This window comes from Copidosoma floridanum, unplaced genomic scaffold (genome assembly GCF_036245765.1).
Source record: "Copidosoma floridanum isolate Cflo_tuat_1 unplaced genomic scaffold, Cflo_Japanese_pri ptg000001l, whole genome shotgun sequence".
NCBI lineage: Eukaryota > Metazoa > Arthropoda > Insecta > Hymenoptera > Encyrtidae > Copidosoma > Copidosoma floridanum.
In genome coordinates, this window is record NW_028321878.1 from 20,956,739 (window position 1) to 20,973,424 (window position 16,686).

Consider the following 16,686-nt stretch of genomic DNA (forward strand, 5'->3'; position numbering starts at 1 on the left):
TATATAAAAACCGACACCTATGCCTACATTACCTACGACTGTTGATTATCATAATACAAGCCTGCATTGTGGCGTAGCGAAGTTCATGCATACCACCTGCCATTAAAAACAACCAACCAACCATATGTAGTTGAATTGAATCTCTGTTGCACTTATGACTTATACCTGAGTTAGTTGTACTTGATTTTGCCTAAGTTGTAATTCTCAGTATTTTGTTTTGTAAAGTTTCGATTGATCTTACATTGTTCTTATAAGTGCTGCTCCAAACTGGTACTGCATGCAATAGAAGTGATCTTATAATCATAGTATGGAATAGTACTTTGTTATATTTACTAAGTTTACTTTTACTATTTAATAAGTTATGAAGGAAGTCTTTGCTTTTGTAGCTTTTTTTAATTGTTTCTTTCGAATGTTTGGTGAAGATGAGTTTGCTATCTAAATGCACTTCTAAGTGTTTCACACATTTCTGTGGCTCAATTTGAACTCCATTCATATTTATTGGTTAATACTTTTCTTTTCTGGTACGTTTTGAGAAAATGATAAGTTCTATTTAATTTAATTTTCCATTTGTGGTAATACTTTAGGAGTTCATCTAGGTGCCTCAGTAAGTGTATTATTGCTTGTTTTTTGCTCCATGATTTGACCTGAAAGGCTGAATCATGGGCAAAAAAGCACTAATGATTCTATTGTTAGGTAGGATGTCGTAAATATAGGAGACAAAGAGTGCAGTCCCAAGGAATGAGCCTTGAGGCACTCCCACTGCTATTGGTCTTTCGGTAAATTTGCTGTCGCTTAATACGATTCTGAGCTTCTATTTCGTAAGTAGTTATTTATTATGGTGATTGTATGTAAGGTTAGTTTTATGTTAGTGAGTTTGTAAATAAAGACACTTTGCCACACACTATCAAAAGCTTTTTATGTGTCGAGCATAAGCATTGCTGTGACCATGTTTTTATTAAAATTTTCTGATATTACCTTTGTAAAACAGGTAAGTTGGTGTGTGGTACTGTGGCCATGTCTAAACCCAAATTGTTCCTCCATTATTGTGTTATCTTCTTTTTCGAATCTTTGTATTTTATTTAATAATACCTTTTCATATATTTTACCAAGCGTAATTAGTAGGCTAATTCGCCTACAGTTTTTTGGAGTTTTCGCATCCTTGCCTGGCTTTAGGAATGCTAGTATATTGGCTAGCTTCCATGCCTTAGGAAAGTATGCTATTTTTAGGGCTGCGTTAGAGATATTTAAGAGGTAAGTTATTGCTTCTTTGCTAAGATTCTTGAGTAATACATTTTGTATTCCATCATAGCCAGGGGCTTTTTTTAGGTTTAAGTTTGGAGAAAATTTTTCTGATTTCATTTATTAATACATATTGTATAGGTTCTGAGTCTATAAGTGTTTTATCAACCGTGTTTACTTGAATCTCTCCTAGGTTTTCGTATGTTAAATATACTACTTTATTCGTCAAATGGTGGACTCTTTCAAAATGATTAGCTAAAGCTTCTGCCTTATCTATGTCTATTTTTATCAATCTATTTTCGCCCTGCAAATAGGGAGTAGTTAATTGATTGTTTTTGATGAAATTTTGAGATAGTCTCCGTAGTGAGTTGTCTTTCGTATTAAAATTTTCTACTTTATTATTCCAAGAGCTTCGATTATTTAAATTTATTTTGTGTTTTATTTTATCTCTAAGTGAATTTCTAATTTTATTATACTTAGTACATCCTATTCTTTGATAAAATTTTTTATATTTATTTCTTAGCCAAATTAGATGTTTAGTTTAATTATCAATATAACTACGGCATTTATCATTTTTAGTCTTAGGAATTGTCTTATTTCTAGTTTTGAAGATACATTTAGTCAAGTGTTTGACTGTATTATTAATATCATATTTATTTGTAGTTTCATTGTTAAGTTGTGTATTACTATCTAAGTCTTTTTTATAAGTTTGCCCCTTGGCTTTTTTATAATTATAATAAATTTCATCAGTCTTAGTTTCTAGATTAACATTTAATACTTACTTAACTGGGTAGTAATTGGAGTCTAGTTCATCAATCAGTTCCATATTATTACAGGTTGCGATATTTTTTAGCAATGTCATATCAATCGTACTAGGTTGGTGGTCTTGATCTTAAGGATAACAGGTAGGCTTGTTAGGTGCCAGTAATTTGTGCGTGTTTTTTTCGAGGTATTTCACTAAGATGTTGCCATTTGGATTATCTCTGGGGCAGTTCCAGTACAAGTGTTTTGAGTTAAGATCACTCATAATGATAACAAATTTTTCTTTGGTAAAGATGTGGTCCAATTCATTTGTTATAAATAAGTTTGTTGGCCTTTAATAAGTTGAGACAAGAATCCGTCCATTATTTAGCTGTGCTCCAACTGCTTCTATGTTTGTTGTGTTTCATATTACCTTATAACTGATTATCGTATTTTTAATTGCTATAAGTCCTGCTTCACCAGCTATAATCCAGTCTTTCCTATAAGATTTATATCCACGCAGTGTACACTTGCTATTGTTGTTGAATTTTGTTTCGGACACCACTAATAAGGTCTACTTTGTGTTGTTGGAGAAATCATTTTAGTTCTGTGAGTTTTTCTTTAAGTCTATCTGCATTCCATTGCACTATTATAAGTTTTGTTTTGTTGGTTTTACTAGTCATTTTTGAAGATCTCACACACTGCTAAAACTTGTTCTTCTTTGGTGGTTTTTGTCGACAAGATTAGGTTTAATTTCATAACAGAGTTTAGTATTTATGTGATATTACATATTGTATTTAGTTTATTGAGCTCTTCTTTCAGCTGTTGTATTTCTAGAATTTGTGGGAGCATGTTTTGTATTTTCTGTCAGTCTTCTTGATTTGTTGTTCTACTATTGATATGTGTTGGCAATTGTTCTGGTTTTTTATTAACTTGCTCCATATTGTTGCCTGGCATTTCAGGGAATAAGATGAGGTCCAGCTTAAAGTTGCTATTAGCGTTTTGTTTGTTTTTTTATTCTCTTGCCTTTTTGACTTTTGTTTTTCTAGTATTTTTTTATAAACTAGGCATGTTGAGCAATTTGATCTGTACTTTCTCTGACAATTCATGCAGTAGGTCTTTTCAGCTATAGTTTTTTTGCATTCAGCTATCAAGTGAGGTCAGTTGTACTGAACATATTTTGGTGGCATATTGCAGTTGGAGGATCCGTGGCCATATGCCTAGCATCTGTAACATTGCGTAAGGCCCTTGGGGTTCTTGTATTTTATATTTCTCATTTGATCTTCACATTAAGTATGTTCTTAATCTTTTTTACGTCATTTTCGCTTATTGCTTGGTGTAGTGTTATCATATATACGGGGCTTGTGTATCTTTCTATAGGTTATTCATGGTACTTACTTTTTAATCCAACCATTCTCGTAGTTTTTATGCTTGGTTTTCTAAGTTATCTTTTATATCGTTAATTTCTAATTCTGGTAGTCTTTTGATGACTAAATTTATTTGCTTAGTGTATGAGAGTAGGAGGGCGTTTCACTGCTTTTCAAACTATTTTTCAATGAGTCGTAGTCCTCTAGGTTAGATACGAAAACTTTTAACCCGTCTCAGGTTATTTGTGTGGTGAATTTATCTTTAATCATGTTTTTTAGTCCCGTTAGGTTTTGTTTGTTTTTATATTGTGCTCCTTGTATAAATATCATTGGGATTTTTACTTTCGTATTCTTGTTTGCATCTAGGTTTGTATTTTCGTTACTGGTACTCTGGTTATTTTTTCTTCGTTTATGTCACTTAGTTAATCAAATCTGTTCGTTATAAGGATGCTACTGTTTTCACTAGTCTTTGTTCTCTTTGATAGGTTTGTTAATTTGTTTGCTGTGGGCTTTCATTTATCGTTCAGTTGATCGTTCTCCATTGTTTGCTTGCAGCGAGCACCAATGGCGAACTCTAGGGATAAGTAGCGATCCAGCAGTGGTATTTATACCTCAATTTAAGTGAGTCCCCAAATCGTATACTAAGAATCTTATTCAGTGAATTCCATCCACTTCTTCATGTATTAAAGTATAAAAACAATGGCTCACTCTATAGACACTGTGTGGTGAATTTCATCCACTATCAAAATATAAAGCATATCTGTACATCACTTTCTGAGGAATTTGATCCAATGAATCCCATTAACTACCCAATATGTTGGAGTAAAATAATACAGTTTTGATACGAAGAATTAATAAACTCCAAGGGCTTACTGTTCAGTCTTTTATTCAGTTGACAACATTTTGACTGCACTTAAGGCAGTCCTTTTCAAGTCTACATTATGTAGAGCAACGTCCACTTACTGAATATTCAGACAGCTTAAAAGCCAGTTGGTTATATTAGAGCAGATATGGATATTATTTAATATTAAGTGGACGTTGCTCTAAATAATTTAGACTTGAAAAGGACTGCCTTAAGTGCAGTCGAAACGTTGTCAACTGAATAAAAGACTGAACAGTAAGCCCTTGGAGTTTATTAATTCTTCGTATCATTTTCACTGTTCTTGGAGTCCTCTTATTGAAATACAGTTTTGCTTCAACACACATATGCACACACATAAAATTTAATGTGTAATGTAGTTTATAGCTCAAATAAATTGTACAACCTCAAAAACTTTCATAACATGTAAAAACATATAACGTTTTGAAATATCTGAAACTTACCGTAGAGTAAAAAATAATTAGGAAAAAATAGTTATTAAAAAATTTTAAAAAAATGAGTTGAAGCACACTCATAAATTAAAATGTTCAATTGCTGGTAAGCAATATTGAGAAACTCTTTAAAAATTAAATGTGACCTCCACGTAATACGCAAAATATTATCTTACTAATATATAAAGCAGTCACAAAAACTGTTGCAATTGCTAACCGCAAAAACTACTCAACCGATCTTGCTGAAATTTTTCACACTGACTCTTGACACTTCCCAGGTACTTTCCGTATGGTTTTTATCCTAAAAAAAATTAATAACAATAACAATCAATAGGATTAAAGTTTTGGAAAAATACGCTAGCTTTCCACTTTAGTTCAGTGGGACCCGCTGGATGGCCTAGACGTAAAATCAATATAGGGACTTCCCCCTACCACATAGCTCAGGGTAGGCTAGAATCATGAGTCTAGCAGAGGAGAGAGAGAGTGGGTTACACACTTGTAGTCAGTCTAACTGCACCTACCGACTTAAACAGTCGGACCACAGTTCAATAAACGGGAGTACAGCACACGCAATAACGTCTATTTCTTTTGCCCAGGTCATCTCTCCCTTCCTCTCGAGCACGCTTGCCCTACATCAAAGCTACCGGCAATAGAAATAAATCGGTTTGGTTATAATATCTCCGAGAAAATAACCATGCACCGTAGTTGCTCAATGGTAGTGCATCAAGAAAAAAAACGGGTGCGTCGTGCGTCGTGCGTCGTACCATGAAAGTGAGAACTTCGAAAATAATTGAAATATATATCAATTCACAGAAAGAGCACGAATTTTTAATAAAAATAGTGAGAGGTTGAAAGTTTTTGATGATTGGCACAAAAACTTAATTAAAAAAACGAGTCTGAACAAAAAATAAAATCTTTTTATAATCATGTTCATTGATGTGTATTTCACAGAGTGTATAGTACTTAAACTGTTGCCATAATGATCCAGTATAGTGATAAGCACATTGAACAAATGCTTATTGACAATGTAATTGCTTATTGAAATTGCACACAAGCGTGCAAACATGTAAGAAGTTATGTTTGGTCAATCTATCATTTAGTTAGCGATTTTCAAAGTTAGTTTTGAGAAAAAAAACGGAAAGTATACCCTACACATTTGTAATAATTTAACAAATGTACTATAACTTTCCTTAAAATTTTGAACTTTAATATTATAAAGAAGTATCAAAAACACTGAAATTTAAGGTTATGTCGTCTCATCACTCAGTACCTCTCTATTTGCGTGCCACGATGTTTTTTCTCCTTCAGGATATTTGTCAAAATCTCTATTTTTGGTGAATTTTACTTTTATTTGAAGATATGGCATATTTTACAATATTCGGAGGTCATGTGCACGCATTACGATAGAAAATTATTTCTGCATTATCTTAATTTTCTACTTAACGTATAATTTTTCGTATAGTTTTCCCTTTTATTTCGTTTTAACGCTTATTAGACATCAAAGTCTTTAGTATAACACTAGGATATATTGGGAAAGAGCTCTACAACTAGCTCCAACGCTTCAGTCGTTGTAGTCTTCCGCTCAATTAGTTTGGTGCTACAACAGCAGGCCAGAGAAAATCACCCTAAGGTATTTCAGTAGTCACGTTTGCTAGAAACTTTAATCAATATAGTTTAGCTCTTTAGCTTACAGATCCTTTTTAGGGCCATCAAACGTCGAACTACTTTACCAACAAATATGACACAATTTAAAAAAATTGACAAAAAAATAGCCTTTTCGGCTCACAATCATTTTAAAAATGTCTATAGTCATAAAAGGGCGAATTGGCACAAAAACTTTAAATGTGTAAAATTGTAGACGTCCAGAAGCTGACACAGAACATCTATCAAGATTGAAAATGGAGCTTCAAAATCGAGAATTAAGAATCCGTTACGTGAGAAATCAGCTTTCCATAACAACCCTGATGACAGTAATCACTTAAATCTTCCAGATTTTTGAATAGGTAGGATAATATGTATTCGTATTCATTGTGGCGATAAAAATTGGGAAGGTTAAGCTGCAGGACTTTGTTGATCTGGTAATTAGCAATGATAATGGCAAATAAACTGCATGGATTCCGAACAAAAATGTTTTTAATTCAAAGTTTTTTGTCCCAAGAAGTGTCAAAAATATATATAAAATTTTTAACTGAAAACGTTGTACATTACGTTTCAACTATAATGATCTTTTAGTAAGTCTCGGGTAGAGCCGAGACAGGGGGCTGATAGTATAATTATAAGTCAACTGACTTTTTTATAGCATCAGAAGTTCCTTGTCACTTGCTGTTATCTGACACTTCCTTTAGTATAGCTGATGATGTGGGATATAAGTGTGAACGCTCTTTTAAACCGCTTTTCTGTGGTGTATAACTCACTATACACACACACACACACACACACCTTGATACAGTAAATCGACTACTAATGTGCAGTAGCAATACATACTTTTGGCGAGCAAGAGAACTTCTAGTATAAATTATGCCTAGCCCTTTCGGCTATTCTTTATTTACAGGTTTTATTTATAGATTGCGACGTATAAAGGGGAGTTGTAAGCCTGAGCTGGCCCCTCAGCAAGTAGACGAGAACAGTGAATCTCGCTTCAGGACGTTAATCATACATAGGTTTTTTGCAGATATTATTCAAACATTGAATGTCTATTCGAAATAGCATAAAAAATACCCATAAAAAATTGGAAATCGTTTATTTGTACCTTTGTTATATATGTTAGATTTTTTTAAACTTCAATTTAACATTTAATCTTACAAAAAAATCACGTAAAATTTGAATCATAAGGAATTAATCTGTAGAAATCTTTTAATTTTTATACATGAAAGATTACGCTTAGATAAATCCACTAAGTTTTTTAATAGACGTGGAAGTTGTTTTATTTTTTTAATAAAACAAGAAATAAGGAGTCATGTATATGTGTGTGTAAAGGTGTGTATGTAAGTATATCCATATGAGAAAAATAATTGCCAGGAAGTTATTCCGTAACTTCTTTGCTGTACATCAGTCTGTAACATAGGCACACACAGTGAAAAAAATTTACGGAATACCATCCCAGCGTAACTGCATATTTGCGCTCCTCTCACCTATCTTAACTTTCCCCCCACTAACTCTGATGAACGTTCTTAAGTCAAAAAATCATCGTAGTCACGAATGTAAGAATTATGAAAAAATAAAGGCAACAAAAATCAATTAATGTATTCATAGAACCTTGTATAAATAAACCATAAATGAAAAAAAGATTTTAAAGATGCAAAACATCTTGAAAATTTTTTTGAAAATTAAAAAGATTGAAAAATTGTTCAAGCTATTATTAATTTATCGTAAAATTAACAAATAAATGATAAATAAATAGATATTTATTCATATATAGGAAAACTTCTGCTTAAAAATATTATTGTCTAAGTTTTGAAAATAATTATTTAAGAATAAAACTAGTTTATTAAATAAATAATATATAAATTTGTTTAATTTATAATCGAACGTAATTGAAGTTATACTTCTATAGGCGTGGTATGCGCTAGGCTAAATCAACTATTTCAGATTTTGACCTTGAGAAAAAGTGTGACGGAAGTGGATTTTGCTTGATTCTCCCCGCCCTTCACCTCGTCCCCCGTGACGTACACCCAGTTTACTCTACACCACATGACGCCACATATTTAGAATTTAATGAATTTTATTTTTGAAGTGGAGCTACTCATGGGGCGTTCTGGGGCTAGGAGTGAGCTGGCAAGAAGTGACTAAAACGACCCGACATGCTTTCCCCACTCCGCGTATGTATACATATATGTATATAGCTGCTGCTGCTGCTGTCTTTTTCTCCTTCTTATGGGGGTTTTTGGCACCAGTTTAGCTGCTTGGCAGCAGTGTAGCCCGAATGGCCATTAACTAAACTTTCACGGTCCGTCTGCAACGCGTACCTAAATATGGTCGAGTAAGTTGGGCACGAGATTTGAAAGATTGACTGTAATTGTACTGCATGGAAAGGATGGTGTAGATAGCCTTGATGTGAGTTGAGAGAAGAACAAGTATAAGTGTGGGGGAGGTATAGAAATTTGTGGGGTCAAGTAGAGAAATTATAGTAGGGAAGGTTGGAGGAATGAAGCGGGGACATTTATATAGAGATGCTGCATTTGTGTAGGAAACTGAGGAAGATTCCAATGAGTTTGGTTGATGACACTGAGAGGAATGGATTAATTGAGAATGGTGGGCGTAGGTGCAGCTTGTATAGAGCTTTGATTAAAGAAGTTCTTTGGAAGTCGTAGCGTTTGCAGGATCAGAAAATGTGGTTGAGATCTTCAATATCTTCACGTCTGTGATGACGTTTTTGCGGTGAAGGCTGTAGGCGAGGTTGTAGTGGTTGGATTTCATTCTGTTGAAGATGATAACTTGGTCTCTTAAGAGAGGGATGGAGTGAAACCAGGGATTGGATGAAGTCTTGAAACAGTTGGTGAAGTAAAAGGTCCCTTTACCAGAGTTGTAATTGGTGATGAGGAGGTTGAATTCTGATAAGATTTCTGCATTGAGAAGGGCTTGGAAGTCTGTATATGGTAGGGGATAAGTAAGGAGTAGTCTATTTGAGGTTGCATCTTTTGCCAGGAGGTCGGCTTTTTCATTGCCTGGTATGCCTTTGTGGCTGGGTATCCAGGCAAAGATGATTGATTTGTTTAAAAAGGCTAGTTCTTGGAGGATTTTTTTAGCCTGGTGTACGGTAGCATGAGGTGATGTGAACAGGGGAGATGGATTTGCTATAGCTTCAAGGCTGCTCAGGGAGTCTGTGAAGATTACAGCGGTATTTATGTTTTTGATGCTAATGAATAAGAGAGTGAGATAGGTAGCCTTTAAATGAGAAGTTGAGAGGTGAGAGGCTGTAAAATGTAAGTCCTATGTTAGATGTATTGTTTGTACTAGGGACGTTGACGTAGAAAGGGGTGTGGGTGGAAATAATGGAGTTAAATTTTTGGAGAAATTCAGTGTTGGGGTCTGTAGCTTTATTGATGATTGAGCCTATTGATGTGATGATTTGGGGGGCAAGTTGATGATTGTTCATTGGGAAGAGATAGCAGGGTGAAGTTGAGCTGGAGTAAATATTATGCTGGTGGGGGGAGAGTCTAGTGAGGGCTTTGATTAGAAGGTGGTTGAGGTAATTAGAGCAATTAGAGTCCGATGCGATGCGAAGGAGGGTAGAAATTGTAGAGATTGTAAGGTGGTTAGTGAATAAGAGGCATTTAGCCATGTAATACTTGGCTAATTTTTTCTGTCATAGGGAAAGAGTAGGATTTTAGATTCTGCATAAATTATTCTGTTAAGGATGGAGTTATGCAGTCTTAGAGAGTAGCTCTGATGGATTGCCTTTGGATGACTCCTAGTTTATGCATGAAGGTTCCATTACGGGGAAAGACGCAGGGTAAGGCGTAGTCGATAGAAGCTTGCAGCAGGGCATTATGGATATTTAGGAGGGTTGTAGGATAAGCATCCCACCAGGTTGTGTGGAGGCTGCGTATGAGGTTGACAGTAGATGAGTACTTAAGGGATAGATGGCTAAGATGTTCGGTCCAGGAGAGTTTGCTATCAAGGTGGATACCAAGGAATTTGGCAAAATTTGATGCTTGGATGGTTGAGTCATTGAAACGGATAGAGTATTGGGTGGTGTCGATCGTGTTCTGGGTGAAGATGACCAGGTGACATCTAGGAATAGCGATAGATAGACCTTGTTCGTTGAGGTATGTGTTTACTTTGGGAAGGTTAGATTCGATGATGGATACGCTGAGTTCAGGATCGTCGGTTGTGGCAGATAAGGCTTCGTCGTTGGCAAAGCAAATGCTCTTGCAAGAAGGATCAAGATATTTTGCAATATCTTTTGAACCTAGGTTGTATAAGGCGGGACTGGATATGCAGCCCTGAAGGAGGCCCTGGAGGAAGTGGTATGGGCCAAGAAGCTCGCCGTTAATTTTAAATTTTATGAGTCTCGAGGAGGTAAGGTTAAAGAAAAAGCGGCAGATGTTCTCAGGGAGTCCCAAGTCTTTGCGGGTGTGGGTTGAGGAGCAGGAGTCAGTACAGTCAAAGACGCTTTTGACATCTAGGAAGAGAACAGCAGTATAACTGTTTTTGGCGAATCCCGAGTAAATTGATGAGGTGAGGATAGGAAGGTTGTCCATGCATGATCTGTTTTTTCGGAAACCAAATTGCTCGGGGGGGGGGGGAAGAAGGTGATGGTGTTAAAGCCACCATGAGAGTCTGCAGTGGATGATTCTTTCTTAGAGTTTAAGTAGTGATTGAGTTAGTAAGATCGGTCTATGTTTGATAGTTGAGGAGCCCTTTGGAATGAAGAAATGAGGTATTCTTTCTAGGAGTCTGGGAAGAGACCTTGGAAGAATGTTTCATTGAAGATTTCGAGGAGAGCGCTTACAATATTATTTGGGAGGTTACTGATAATGTTGTTATCAATTTTGTCGAGTCCTGGAGCAGAGTTTGGCTTGATGCGTGTTTTCTGGATGGCGCTGTTGATTTCTGATTTTGTGAAAGGTTTGATAAAAAATTCAATAGTTTCTTGGGAAGCTGAGAAGGAGGTAGGAAAGCTAAGAAAGAAGCAGGAGTCTTGGCAAAGAGTTTTAATGAAGTTTTTCATGGAGTCCGTACTAGCTTAATTTGCTGGAAACGATGTAGCTGGGAGTGCTCTGTGACGGAACTTTTTGACTGTGTTCCAGACGGTGGTCAGGGAGGATGTTGGGGATAGGTCCTCACAGAACTTTTTGAAGGATGTAAGTTTGTGTTTTTTGAATGTCGATTTGGCAAGATTTTTAGCTTCAACTAGAACGTTATAGGTGTTAAGGTTGCGCCTGAAGTTTCTGGGAACAGATTTCCGGTTCTTATCAGCTTTGGCACAGTCAGAGTTCTACCACGGAGGGTGGCTCGGTTTTGTACGTTGGGAGGGTTTAGAGGTTTGGGAGGATTGGCTAGCAATAAGTGAAGCGGCCTCTGAGATTTCAGAAACAAGGTAGCTGTATTTTTCTGGAGATGATTGAGAGAAGGTATCAGCAAAACTGAATGATCTGAGGTTGTCTCCGAAGGAGATCCAGTCTTGGGTACTGGTTTTCCTGAAGTTAAATCTGTGGAGGTTGTTGGGTAGTAGTGGGGAGTGGGAAAGGCCGAGGATGATGGTAATAGGGAATTGATCACTCAGGAAGTTATCGTTTGAAACTTGCCATGAGCAGATAGTGTGAAGCGAGGGAGAGGTGAAAGTGAGGTCGATGCAGTATGTATTGAGCAGATTTGAGCGACTTGTGTAGGTTGGACAGCCGTCACTTAAAAATTGGAGGTTTCTGTCAGAAAATATTGAAAGGGTGAAATCACCTAGTGGGCACATTTGTGTACTACCCCAGGCTGGGTTGTGCTAGTTGAAGTCACCGTAGATGATTGTGTGCGTTAAGTCAGGTATGGAATTTAGGAAGGATGTCCAGTAGTGATTTAAGAAAGGGCGTGACGGTCTTAAAGGAGGTCTGTAAGATAGATGGGATGGTATGTGGAGTGAATGGAAATGGCAATAGATTCTAAGGATTCTTGGTACGTGGAAGGAGTCTAAAGTTCTAAAGGGGATGTTGTTGCGAATGCATATGGCAACTCCGCCGCCGTCTTCGTTTCTGTCCTTTCTGATAATGGTGAAACCTTTGATGGTGTGGTTGTGGTGGAGGGCTAGTCTAGTTTCCTGAAGAATGATAATGTCATATTTTTGGGAGAGGAATTGGATATAAGTGAGCTTTTGGTGGAAGGAGCTGCAGTCCCAATGAAGTATGCGAAGGGCTTAATCATTGTTGAGTTGTGTGGCCATGAGAAGATAAGTTATTGTTGAGAAGTTCAAGGGAGTTTATGATAGTGTAAAGAGTTTGAAATTGGCCTACTATAGAAAAGAGGGGTCAAAGGATATTAAAGATGAGTTCTTTAAGGGAGAAAATGATTTGAGATAGGTTTGACAGGGTTGGGTCAGTGTCTGGGTGGAAGGGTTGGGATGAAAGAGAGTGAATTAAAGCCATAAAAGCTGAGTTTGCTGTAGGAGTGGGTGTTGAGTGAGAAGGTGAAAGAGTAGTAGTGGTGAGAGGGTGAGAGGAGGTTAAGGGAAAAGGAAAAATTGTGGTTCTGGTTGGTTGATATGTTCTGAGGTTGAGGTTTAGTAAAAGATGGATGTGAGAGGGTATTTGAGCGGCCTTTGTCAGTGGTGGGTGCTTGGTGAGGGTTAAACGCCAGGGGGGGGGGGTATCTGTGTCGAGGAAGAAGTGGGACTATTGTTTTGTATGTTGTGTGTCGGGGTAAGGCGGAGTCTTGTGGCTGAGGCATAAGATAGAGAATCAGTTGACTGCAGTAAATTAGGGAAGTGAAAAACTGGGGTTGTAGAGTACGGTGTAAGGGGTGAGAGACGTGTAGAAGAGAAGCCGTTGGAATAGGATGATTAAGAAAGAGTATGAAAAGAATTGAGTTGATTGGGGTGAAAAGAGGTAAATGTCGATGATGAATGGGTTTTGTTGGTAGATTCGCAGCTCTGGTGTGTTGGTGGAAAGAACTATCTTAAGTAGAAGCTTGCGTCCTTGAGAGATGTTATGGGTTACGGCATCTTGGTGAATCCTTAGTTGAAAGGCGTACTCCAGACAGGATTTATCTAGAGGGGTGTGGGGGCCTTTACAGTTGACGCAGGTTGGAGAGTTACATTTCGGGCAGCGGGTGCTGTTAGAGTGGGCATTGAGGGCACAGTGCAGACAGAGGGCGTCTTTGGAGCGGCAGTAAAAAATAGTATTTTGTATTTTTCTTTTAAATAAATCTAACCTCAAACTGTATTTTAGTTGACGGATGACAGAATTGTTGAAAATGCAGTTTGTTCATGCAAAGTTGGTCTAGGAGCATGTAAGCATGAACAAAATTTTTTTTTAATCGAAAGGGCTTGATCATAGCTTTAATTTTATTTGAGTATGAATACTTGAATTATGCAAACAGCTTAGTTACACACATCAGAAGCAAAGGTATTTTTTTTGAAAATTGACTGAAGTTGACTTTTAAAAAAATACCGTGTAAGGTAAATTTAGGTGTATCCAGATACTTTTGACCCTATGAAATTATCATCCTCGGTTTTTCAAAAACTATATCACAATAGTACGGAAAATCGTTTTCAACTGTTAGAGCCCATTTTTTTCTATCAATTAAAAAAAAAATATTGATTTGTTTCTTTATACGTGTTTAAAAATGAATGTCTGATTCAATTACATGTAATCCAGTCCATATTGCTATTACAGTGATTATTTCTAGATAAAGTAACTATTTATAGATAAAACAATAAGAACTGGAGCTCATTTTAGCCTACAAACTGATAAAAATTGTTTGAAATGGAGAGAGTGTATCCTCACTTCTACTATGTATTATCACTTTCTGAATTAAAACTTTAGTGATAGGTAGTCGAAAAATGTGAGATTCAATTTTTTAAATAGTTTTTATGTTACAAATCCATATTTTCTCTGCCACTGCATGGACGAAAATCGTGCACTAAAAATTTTAGGTTATGATCTAAATTCTCTGTATCATAGATAACTTGGATTGGCAACTCTACCAAACTTTAATCTTTGTGATATCTCTAACTTCAGTAACATTAGAAAGTACAAGAAAACGTTCATATTTGTGAAATTATTTAAAAAAAAGTACGTACTCAATTCTGTTTCACTAACGCTGAAGTGATTTAACTTTTATGGTAAAGTGGGACACATATGATTTGATCACCACATAAGAATAATTAATGTTCGACACGCCGTGCGCGGGGACCTCGATTATGAGCCATCTGTTGTGGCTCTAAAGACCTCGATTTACATACGCGACTCACACTCATGCTACACACTCGTGCGAGTGCGTGTGTACGTCGAGATCTTTGCAAAGCCACATTAGATGGCTCATAATCTCGTTCCCCACGCACGATGTGTCGAAAAGTTGTATACACTACACTTGCGAGAGGTTAGGTGATTGCGTTAATCGCCTTCCTCACGCACTAGTATTGTTATGTACTATTTTCTTAATTTATTACTTCAACTCATACATTTTTTTTTTTTTTTTCTAAAAAAGGTCTAGTAGAATAAAGAGAAACTTTTTGTTTCAAATAATAATTTGTTTAACATTGTTTTTGAAGCTGTTCCGAGTTACCTTAAACATTTTTCCTGTCGCGAATTACCTGAATTTACCTTATCTTTTGACCCAAAAACTTTGTAGTAGAATCACTTTGGGTATTTGTTGTGGATGGTATTTGAGGTAGAACTACTGTCAAAAAAAATTTTTCAACCAACTTTTTTTTTAGAAATTCTTCAAGTCATTTTAAACCATGTACGGCAGATTCACCCATATGTATGTGTGTCTACAGATATTTTTCGTACAATTAATGTCAGATAATGCTTCGCTGCCACATATATGAGGCAGCTTCACTTCTGTCAGAGGTCACAAGACCCCTCACGCTTGATTTTTTCTTTTAACCATTTCTTAAACGAAATAAAATTAAAAAAACGTTTCCACAGAGTTTTGAACCCCCATCCTCTTGTAAAATAGCCAAGATCCTTATCTACTCTGCGATGAGCAGCCCCGATATGAGAAGTCCGATTTCTTCATGTTATCGTAGGGTTCGATACTTATTTTTAATATAAATTTTTATTTACTGTGTATCAATTCATTTAGTTTGATTATACATTCAATAAATATATAACTTATTTAATGGAATATATTTTTTAGGTACATGTTTCAAAAATTTCGAAATTAGTATTTATTAGCAGAGCAGCTTTTATATTATGTAGTTATAAATATTTATTTACTTATCATGAATTGGTTACTTTTAAATAAATACATAACTGTTTGCACAACTTTTTATGTTTTCTCAAAAATTTCAAAAATTAAAAAAAATTTTTTTTGTACCGTACAAATACAACAATTAATTATTATTGTGTTTTGTTCTCTTACAATTTTTCCATTTGTTATTAAAGTGATTTTTTGACTTAAGGACGTTCTTCACATAGTTACTAAGGGAAAAGTTCAAAGAAGTGAGAGGAGTGCTAATGTGTACAGTAAAGCTAGCAATTGTTTTTCTCATGTGATGTACTCACATGCATGCTTTTACGCACACTTCATCTCCTCTTTCTGAATTCATTTGAAAACCAACTTGTGGATCTATTTAAAAATTCAATAGGTTTATCTAAAAGTCATTTTTTGTACCCAAAAAATTAGAAGATTCCTACAAATCATATAAATTAACGTTTTTTTTTATGAGGGTTGTGATACGGTAGCCGGGGATTACGACTAGCGTGTCTGTGTGTGGTTTTTACCTTAATCTTTTTAATTAGTTATAGCAACACTCAGTACAATATTATATTTAGATTCTACTAGGGAAAGGGACCGGGATTCAGCTGGCAGTGTACAGTGCTGACTGCAGCAGCATGTAGTGCAATATAGCAAGTATTGTGGACTAGCTTTTTATGACCAATGTAACGGCACTAGTCTGCTGCCACTACAATCAGCACGGCGCACCTCCAATTAGAAATAACACTTTGCGTCTGGTTGTGAACTGAGCGTTTATTAAAATCCACCTAATTACTAAAATATAAGATTCGATTGGCACACCACGAGGACGCTCCCTCTGATGTGGCTTACTAGTCTATGTGTTGCTATACGTTACTAACTTCCGTAGGGGTGCTTCGGGTTGACTCTATTTAAACGTTTAGGGATGGGTAGTTATGGGAGGACCACTTTCACTCACTGTATGCACAACGCTAAGATAACCTGGCGTCACCTACCAGTTCAATATTTCGGCCGGACTAATCGTCTTGTTCCCGGCGATGCTGCGTGCGTCACGGGCAGCGGAGAGCTTGGGCGACCTGGTTGACGTCGTCGAGGCTGTGTGTTGGCACTAGCTTGCAGTGTTGCGACTACTTAGTGGCTCGGCAGGCGAGAGTCTAACGATGCCACGTCGTGCAGC

At 36.4% G+C, this 16,686-nt stretch overlaps 1 protein-coding gene across 1 annotated transcript in view; it reads right to left on the reverse strand.

Moving 5' to 3' along the window:
• Gr10 (gustatory receptor 10) overlaps positions 1-16,638 on the reverse strand; it is a 249,541-nt gene extending 232,903 nt beyond the window's left edge. The window contains exon 1 of the mRNA XM_089591413.1: positions 16,505-16,638. The gene's annotated coding sequence lies outside the window, so the exon portion shown is untranslated. The remainder of the gene's footprint in view (positions 1-16,504) is intronic.
• Between the last annotated feature and the right edge of the window lie 48 nt (positions 16,639-16,686).